At 31.1% G+C, this 7,826-nt stretch overlaps 1 long non-coding RNA gene across 6 annotated transcripts in view; it reads right to left on the bottom strand.

Annotated features, from left to right (window-relative positions):
- Positions 1–271: 271 nt before the first annotated feature.
- The window catches only part of LOC126824973 (uncharacterized), a 44,724-nt gene continuing 37,169 nt past the window's right edge, over positions 272–7,826 (bottom strand). For 5 of the 6 annotated variants that reach the window (XR_008788386.1, XR_008788382.1, XR_008788387.1 and 2 more), the window contains exons 7-8: positions 7,625–7,642; positions 7,404–7,418 (exon numbers count right to left, since the gene is read on the bottom strand). This is a non-coding gene — a long non-coding RNA (uncharacterized LOC126824973). Of the gene's footprint in view, positions 290–7,403; positions 7,419–7,624; positions 7,643–7,826 lie in introns of those variants that run through there. The other variant, XR_008788383.1, reaches the window with a different exon arrangement.

Here is a 7,826-nt window from a genome sequence, read left to right as displayed (position 1 = left end):
ATCCAGCTACAGATACACCAATATAGAAATTCAACAGCAGCTTACCTCAAGTACCTGTAATAAAAACAATTAATATTTATTATTATTCAAAACATAGAAACAAATCCACAATACTGGAATTACAATTTTTCTATATAATCATTATTTTCTCCACTATATTACAAATAGATAATATTAATTTAAAATTATCTTTGATCTTCGTGATAATAATTACATGATGTAGTATGTTGTATTAGTATATTCAGTCCTGTATAATAATATAATGACTTACTCCTGGTACTCCTCCTCACTATAAAACAAACAAATATATAATATTTATTAACATCAAATATAAACATGATTAAAACACAGAATATAAAATATAAATAAATGATCAATAGTGATTAGATTTCATTGTCTCTGTCCAGTATGATTAATTAATAAATTAGAACAAGTTATTCACTATACAAGAACTTTAAATGTCAACACAATTATTATATTCCACTGTATATTATAGTTAGATGACTTACCTGATATACTCCTCATCTCTATAAAACAGAAAAATTATATATATTAGCATCAACCATAAACATAGATAATTAATATATATACATGCTAGAAATATTTTACTTAAATCACTTTTAAAAACACAAAAATAAAAGTAACTAACCGATGCGCCATTGGCATTTCTCGCTAGTAATATTTTATAAGCATCAAAATAAAAGTAACTAAACGATGCGCCATTGGCATTTCTCGCTAAAATATGAAATTTATCAAGGCTAACCTTGCTAATATGTACTCAGATTGATTATTTAACATTTAATTAAGAAAACAAAATCAAAATACCAACGTTAGATAATGCCCTGGCATCGATTCAATACCGGATTTAAAACATGATCTATCATTAAATTGTTAAAATCAAAATGGCGGCGAGCTTATTGCACAGAATACATCGATAAAATTTCACATATCTTTGTAAATACTAAAAGGATCTGAACTATTATTGCACTGTTATTCTTATTGTAGATTTAATCTTCACAATTCAAGTGATTGAGTAATTTAAAAACGGCGCATCGGGACTTTTAGAATTGTTATATTGTTAGAAACAATTCCTACATAAAACAACAACATCAACATCTTATACCGACAACATTAATTCCAATATTATTGAGAAACCTTTCAAAACGTATATTTAAATAGTTTATCTATTATTGATAAAACAGTTGTAAAAGATACAACTATATAGTTATTTTACTATGAAAAAGATTTTTGGTGTCTAAAGCTATTGAATGAATTAAAATGTAAATATGTAAACAACAGAACTTATTTTGTTATTTTAGAGACAACGGCTTTGCTACGCGTAAAGCTTGTATGTTATATGAAGACAATTCTGTAGAATTTGAAAATGGTTGAATAATATAAACCTGAAATTTTGTAGCAGAACATTCTCTTTTCCTAAACTTTTTATACTATTGATAACGTAAAATCCAATGTCTACTAAACATTGATGACATTTTACAGAACAGCGCGTTTGTATTGGATTTAGTAATATGTAGAGGTCTATGAAAGTATCTTATACTATAAATTGTAACAACTAATAGGAAACATCTAAACCACGATTAAGTCAAGAAGCCTCTATTTATAAGATGGTGAAACAAGAAAGATATAGTCTATTTGCATACAGATTATTATTAATTAGGCCTGGTCACACTCCTAGTCGTTTATTTATCAGATTTGCTAAACCAATGTACATAAAATTAACAAATATATCTATATAATAATCCGTCTACTCTTTCTTCACATTCTATAACCGTGTGACCTTCACGCCTCTGGATAGCAGAATTTCAATTTAGACAGCATAAAATAAATATAGAAATAACTGAAACAACTTACCTAAATTTCGCCACCAGACTATTTAAGAAAGGAATATAATTTTATTAATATATAAAATATTCAAATGTATCAATATATGAATCGTTGATATCGAGAAACAGGTTTTATAATAAATATCTAAACTTGGTAATACCAGAAGGTTTGTCACCACTAATCTTGTATTAGTCTTTCGGATGGTATGTAAACCGCGGTCCCGTATACACATTTGGGCGCACTATAAAGATACCTTGAAAGATGGAATATGAAATAAGTGTAGGATTTAGCACCACTGTCGGGACAAATTTCCCCCTTAGTGCATTGTATGGTGTAAGCAGGTCTTCATCAGCGCAGTCGGTGAAGAAAAGTAGGAAGTTAAACCCCGTTTCATTTCATTCCATTTCAAAACTTACATCTTGTTATTCTTGTTACAACTTTTAAGTATACTAATACTAGGAAACATCGGGGGCTCTCAAATTCAAACTGAAATGGGATTCTGTACATGCATGTGCATGTAATTCGTCGTCATTTGGTACAAAATTATTCATTAATTCGATGTGCTTTAGGTTATTTCTAACATGCCATTTTTCAAATTAAGAACATTGATTTTGTTGTCGATAGTTATAACAGTTGAACACAACATAAATTATATCCAAACATGCTTAACTTGTGAAAATAAACTTTTTAATGTAGACGGATATACTCTTGACAAAACAAACCAAAACATCGAAATGAATTAAATTGACACTCTATTGTTCACACAGTTGAAAACTATTTAGTATGTGAAGTATGTAAACTGTACGATTGTGAAATTGACCTGCTTAAAACCGGTAGTTAAATAAAGTTCAAAAACAGTATTGTAGCTAATTAGTATGGTTATATAATCTTTCATAAAATATTTCTAGGTAAAAATCTATTTTATTCCATGTTATTCTATATCACGTGTTTATCTCATGTCTCAATTTTAAATAAATAAATCATAAAATTTCATAATTACATGAATTTAACAAGAGTTGTTGCGAATATTCTTAACCCCTATCTTTAAAATTAAATGAAATGAAATAGGGCTTAACGTCCTACTGTTCTGCTTCGACTGGGCTAATGAAGACAGACATACGCCATACAGTGTGCTATGAGGGACATTTTTGCCGGACAGCGGCGCTACGGCCTATACCCTTATATCGAATTCCCACTGTCAAAGGATCTTTTATGTGCACCCTAACGTGCACACAGGACCTCGGTTTATCGTACCACCCCAACGACTTGACAGCTGTCCTTAGCAGGCCCTCCGTCCTTCCCCACTGACAAGGGGGAAAGCACGCTGGAAAATCGCGATCAACTTTCTAGGCCAACACCTAGATCGAAACAGCATCTTACAAGCTAACGAGTCAGCGTCTTACTCACTTAGCCACCGTGGCTCTTCATCATCTTTAAATCTGAGTAATAAACATCAAAACAGAATGAAGGAAAAGAGCCGAATTCTATCGACTAATATACATATTATTTATGTCTATTGTGCGGATGGAGTAAGTGTGAATTAAGGGATGGGGAAAGGGTATGTTATCATACTCGACCACCAAGTAAAATGGATAATGGAAAATGCACTCTAAAATCAGGTTTAATTATGCTTCTTAACGTCAACTCAACATCAGCTAGACCATTTCGAGACTGCGGCTGATGAAGGGTGGTATATACTATGCTGTAAGATGTGGGGAATTTTGGTCGATAATCCACTTATCAACGTGACCTCAATTAAAAACCCCAGATTCACCAAGACAGTATACTTCATTAGCTAATCCAGCTACAGATACACCAATATAGAAATTCAACAGCAGCTTACCTCAACACGCTGTAATAAAAACAATTAATATTTATTATTATTCAAAACATAGAAACAAATCCATAATACTGGAATTACAATTTTTCTATATAATCATTATTTTCTCCACTATATTACAAATAGATAATATTAATTTAAAATTATCTTTGATCTTCCTGATATTAATTACATGATGTAGTATGTTGTATTAGTATATTCAGTCCTGTATAATAAAATAATAACTTACCCCTGGTACACCTCCTCACTATAAAACAAACAAATATATAATAGTTATTAACATCAAATATAAACATGGTTAAAACACAGAATATAAAATATAAATAAATGATCAATAGTGATTAGATTTTATTGTCTCTGTCCAGTATGATTAATTAATAAATTAGAACAAGTTATTCACTATACAAGGACGTTAAATGTCAACACTATTATTATATTCCACTGTATATTATAGTTAGATGACTTACCAGATATGCCCTTTATCTCTATAAAACAGAAAAATTATATATATTAGCATCAACCATAAACATAGATAATTAATATATATACATGCTAGAAATATTTTACTTAAATCACTTTTAAAAACACAAAAATAAAAGTAACTAAACGATGCGACATTGGCATTTCTCGCTAGTAATATTTTATAAGCATCAAAATAAAAGTAACTAAACGATGCGCCATTGGCATTTCTCGCTAAAATATGAAATTTATCAAGGCTTAACCCGCGCTAGTATGTACACAGATTGATTATTTAACATTTAATTAAGAAAACAAAATCAAAATACCAACGTTAGATAATGCCCTGGCATCGATTCAATACCGGATTTAAAACATGATCTATCATTAAATTGTTAAAATCAAAATGGCGGCGAGCTTATTGCACAGAATACATCGATGAAATTTCACATATCTTTGTAAATACTAAAAGGATCTGAACTATTATTGTACTGTTATTCTTATTGTAGATTCAATCTTCACAATTCAAGTGATTGAATAATTTAAAAACGGCGCATCGGGACTTTTAGAATTGTTATATTGTTAGAAGCAATTAATACATAAAAGAACAACATCAACATTTTATACCGATAACATTAATTCTAATATTATTGAGAAAACTTTCAAAACGTATATTTAAATAGTTTAGCTATTATTGATAATACATTTGTAAAAAATACATCTAAATAGTTATTTTACTATGGAGAAGATTTTTGGTGTCTAAAGCTATTGAATGAATTAAATTGTAAATATGTAAACAACAGCTTTTCCAATCAAAAGTCTGATGTTGTATAAAGACAATTTTATAGAATTTGAAAATAGTCGAATGATGTTAGCCTGATGTTTCGTAAAACAACCTCCTCTTTTCCTAAATTGTTCATGTTATTTATGACATAAAGCCCAATGTCGACTAAACATGGATGACGTCTTACAGAACAGCGCTTTTGTATTATAATTAGAAATTATACAGGTCTATATACAGCATCGTATACTATAAGATGTAACAACTAATGTCCAACTTCAAACCAAGATTAAATCAGGAAGTTTCAATTTTTGTAAGATTGTCTAATAAGAAAGATATAGGCTATTTGCATACAGATTATTATTAATTAGACCTGGCCACACATTCAACCGTGTATTTATCAGATTGTCTTAACCAATGTACATAAAGTTAACAAAATGATCTAAAAATCCGTTTACTCTTTGTTCACATTGATAACTGTCTGAAATTCACGCCTGAGGATAGTAGAATTTGAATTTAGATAGCAGAAGATCAATATAAAAATTATTGAAAACACTTACCTCTCTTCCTGCAAAAACCTATTCAAGAAAGAAATATAATTTTATTAATTTACAAAAAAATTTGAATGTATCAATATATGAATCACTTATAACTAGAAACGGGTAATATATAAACTTGGTAATACCAGAAAGATTGTCATCATGAGACCAAAAATCGAGGTTCCGGGTGTGCACATTTGCACGCACTTTAATGATACCTTGACAGATGGAATTCGAAAAAAGTGTAGCAGACTGTGTGGTGTAAGCCGGTTTCCATCAGCCGAGTCGGTGCAGAAAAGTAGGACGTAAAACCCCATTTCATTTCATTTCAAAACTTACATCTTGTTAATCTTGTTACAACGGGATGGCCGAATGGTTAGCACGTGCGTGCTGTATCATAAAGCCTGTCATTGAGTCAACTGGCGTGGTTTCGAATCCCCGGTTGTACGTGACAAGGAGTAGGGTCGCCTGTCCAATCTCGTGGGTTTTCTCCGGGTCCTCCGGTTTCCTCCCACTGCTAAAGACCCCTACGCGCAAGCGAATTATTGAATTAAAATTAAAAACCATATGTTAGTCCCGAAATGACCTAGTTTGTGTCGAGTGGACGTTAAACCCATCTCTCTCTCTCTCTCACAACGGTTAAGTATACGTAATACTAGGAAACATACGTGGCCTTCAAATTCAAACTGAAAAGGGGTCCTGTACATGCATTGATAATCTTTACACGATTTTGAATTCGTCGTCATTTGGCACAAAAAAATAAAAGGTTTATAACTGGATGTGGATTGTGTTATTTCTAAGATGATATTTTTAAAAATTATATCCCAAATATAGGCTTTGCTTGTGAACCTAAACGTTCTAATGTAGATGAATATATTGTTGACAAAGCAAATCAAAACATCGAAATGAATTAAATTGACACTCTATTGTTCACACAGTTGAAAACTATTTAATATGTGAAGTATGTAAACTGTACGATTGTGAAATTGATCCTGCTTAAAACAAGTAATCAAATAAAGTTCAAAAACAGTACTGTAGCTAATTAGTATGGTTATATAATCTTTCATAAAATATTTCTAGGTAAAAATCTATTTTATTGCATGTTATTCTATATCACGTGTTTATCTCATGTCTCAATTTTAAATAAATAAATCATAATATTTCATAATTACACGAATTTAACAAGAGTTGTTGCGAATATTCTTAACCCCTATCTTTAAAATTAAATGAAATTAAATGTGGTTTAACGTCCCACTGTTCTGCTTCGACTGGGTTAATGAAGACGGACATACGCCATCCAGTGTGCTATGAGGGACATTTTGCCAGACAGCGACGCTACAGCCTACTCTTATATCGAATTCCTACTATCAAGGGGTCTTTTACGTGCACCTCAATGTGCACACCGGACCTCGGTTTATCGTACCATCCCACTGACAATCGCGATCAACATTCTAAGCCAACACCTAGATCGAAACCGCGACCTACAGGCTAACGAGTCAGCATCTTACTCACTTAGCCACCGTGGCTCTTCATCATCTTTAAATCTGAGTAATAAACATCAAAACAGAATGAAGGAAAAGAGCCGAATTCTATCGACTAATATACATATTATTTATGTCTATTGTGCGGATGGAGTAAGTGTGAATTAAGGGATGGGGAAAGGGTATGTTATCATACTCGACCACCAAGTAAAATGGATAATGGAAAATGCACTCTAAAATCAGGTTTAATTATGATTCTTAACGTCAACTCAACATCAGCTAGACCATTTCGAGACTGCGGCTGATGAAGGGTGGTATATACTATGCTGTAAGATGTGGGGAATTTTGGTCGATAATCCACTTATCAACGTGACCTCAATTAAAAACCCCAGATTCACCAAGACAGTATACTTCATTAGCTAATCCAGCTACAGATACACCAATATAGAAATTCAACAGCAGCTTACCTCAACAAGCTGTAATAAAAAGAATTAATATTTATTATTATTCAAAACATAGAAACAAATCCACAATACTGGAATTACAATTTTTCTATATAATTATTATTTTCTCCACTATATTACAAATAGATAATATTAATTTAAAATTATCTTTGATCTTCGTGATAATAATTACATGATGTAGTATTAGTATATTCCTCTATAATAATATATTGACTTACCACTGATACGTCTTCTCACTATAAAACAAACAAAGATATAATATTTATTAACATCAAATATAAACATGATTAAAACACAGAATATAAAATATAAATAAATTATAATCAATAGTGATTAGGTTTTATTGTCTCTGTCCAGTATGATTAATTAATAAATTAGAACAAGTTATTCACTATACAAGGACGTTAAATGTCAACACTA

This window comes from Patella vulgata, chromosome 6 (assembly GCF_932274485.2).
Source record: "Patella vulgata chromosome 6, xgPatVulg1.2, whole genome shotgun sequence".
NCBI lineage: Eukaryota > Metazoa > Mollusca > Gastropoda > Patellidae > Patella > Patella vulgata.
The sequence above is the reverse complement of the archived record's forward strand: the minus strand, read 5'-3'. Positions and strand labels throughout refer to the sequence as shown.